This window comes from Macadamia integrifolia, unplaced genomic scaffold (genome assembly GCF_013358625.1).
Source record: "Macadamia integrifolia cultivar HAES 741 unplaced genomic scaffold, SCU_Mint_v3 scaffold3018, whole genome shotgun sequence".
NCBI lineage: Eukaryota > Viridiplantae > Streptophyta > Magnoliopsida > Proteales > Proteaceae > Macadamia > Macadamia integrifolia.
Window position 1 is genome coordinate 34,458 of NW_024869138.1, and position 2,310 is coordinate 36,767.

General features: G+C 43.1%; 1 non-coding gene across 1 annotated transcript; it reads left to right on the top strand.

The window, feature by feature from the left end:
• The first annotated feature begins 1,762 nt into the window (after positions 1-1,762).
• LOC122067631 lies at positions 1,763-1,869 on the top strand. The gene has a single exon (XR_006136799.1). It is a non-coding gene; the product is annotated as a small nucleolar RNA R71 (small nucleolar RNA).
• The last annotated feature ends 441 nt before the right edge of the window (positions 1,870-2,310 follow it).

A 2,310-nucleotide genomic window follows, 5' to 3' on the forward strand; every position in this document is an offset into this window, starting at 1 on the left:
TTGGGAGGATAGCAGAGGTTACGAATGTGTCCGTGGTGGTCACGGGGTAAGGGAGAGGAACGAGGAGGGGACCTCTATCCTGGACTTTGTGGTAGTTTAGGATCTTTCAATTGTGAACACCTTCTTCATAAAACAACANTGTATCTAGTCTATTCATGCCATCATGAATATGCTATGTAGATTAGTCATCCTCACATTGTTATGCACGTGTGTTATGTTACTTTCTAAATGCCAAGTGATGAGATGCTTATGTGATGAATGTTGATATCCTGGTGCATAATGCATTGATAGACTAGATGCCGTAGTCGGCTTGGAAACGAGTGCATTGGTGGCCCATGGTATGCGACGCGGAGGCACTATACAATCGTACTATTGTCATATAGGAGCATGCGGTTTAGGATTTCACCTTCCCGTGCTACGACCCTTCCCAACAGGGGTTAAGGTGTTGGGTTACCATTTGGGGGGAAGCAGTGGTCGCGGTTGTCGGGTCACTGTGGCGGTTAGACATAACGCCCGGTGGGTCAATAGGACAGTCGGTAACCCTGGTGGTACATTCAAGAGGGCCAATCGTACTGCTTTTAAATTGCTGGAGTTAGCACCTTTAATTTCAGTCATTTACTTTTCTGTTAAGAGCCGGTGGACGGCATTGTTTTTACTTTTTCGAGTACTCACGGTGGGCCTTCTCTGACATCCCTATGGGCGTATCGCGGGATGGAGTTCGCGGCTCGTACCCAGAGTATACGCGTACTGTGGCTGTAGTAGCACTAAACCAAAGACTTAGTAATGTTGCTTAGGTGGATGTGATTTAAAATGTATTGTATGGCATGTAGTGCATATGATTGTGTTTTAATGTGTGGACTGCTGTGTGGTCCATCTTACCACTTATTGAGCTAGTGAGCTCATACCACGGGTACCCCCTTTTTAGATGATTTTGCAGGTCATACATCTGAGGAGCACGGGGTGGGCCTCACAGTCGAGTTCCCTGAAGAGGACTAGTGGGCCCCTGAGGAGTTAGAGCACGGCATTAACTGCTCGTGCGAGAGTTGTGCTCCGGGACCTCAGTTCTGATACCGAGCTGAGCTCTACTATGTGATGCCGAGTTGGGCTCAACCCTTAATGCCGAGCTGAGCTCTAGCCTTTGATGCCGAGCCGAGCTATGTACTCTGATTATTTTGATGGTTTCCTTTATGTACTGGATATGTGAATTGTATTTTTATTGTGTAAATATCATGCCTTCGGGCCCACATGTATATAATTATTGTATCAAAATTCGGGTATCAAGTATTATGGGATTATTCACAGGTAAAACTTAGTCTTCCGCTGATCTGATAAGTTTTTATTAGTTATGTGTATGCTGTGGTGGAATACAGTATCAGATGATTCTGGCAGGTTTAGGTTAACCGGTGTTAACCCGGTCACTGACCCGGTTCAGTGTGAACGGGGTGTGACAACTGGCACCAAGCACAAATCTTATCCAAATTGGCTGATGATGGCTCTCTAGGAACACTAGCTTCAATTTTCTTGATTAGGCTATCCAAATGGGCTTCCTTGTCTACTATCCCATCTATAAAATTTATTTTTTCTCCTATGATTCTTTCACTCTCTTAGGTTGATTCCCACTCACGGGTTTTGTCAGCTAAGTCAAGTAAGAATTCTCATGCTTTTCTTTCATCTGTATCCCTCAGGGCACATAGACTTTATCATTTGTTTAGTTGGGTAATCAATACCCTCATAAATTATTTGACATAAATGCCATAGGTCTAGGCCATGGTGAGGGCATTCTCGGAGTAGATCCTTGAATCTCTCCATAAGTTTGGAAAATGACTCACTAGGCTTTTGCCTAAACTGAAGGATATCACTTTAAAGCTTATTGGTCTTGTGAGTTGGGAAAAACTTCTTAAGGAAGACAACTGTGAATTGTTCCCATGAGGTTATGAAATTTGTGGGTAACCCATACAACCACTTCTTAGCTTGGTCTTTCAGTGCAAAAGTGATAAACTTAAGCTTAACAACATCATTAGAAAGCTATTGGATCTTAATTAGAACATATACCTCTTTAAATTTTCTTAGAAATAGGTATGCCTCCTCAGAGGTCAACCCATGGAAGTGGGGCAACATAGTGATGTATTGAGATTTGAGTTCAAAATTATTGCCCTGGGCTTGTGGTAGAACTATGCAGGAAGGTTGGGCTGTTCTAGCAGGGTAGAACCTATCTTTCAGAGATTTAGGTGAAGGGTTTTACTGTTGGTCTCCCATATTGAAGGGTTTTAAAGAACATATCTTGTTGGATCTCTTCTTTCTAATCGATTC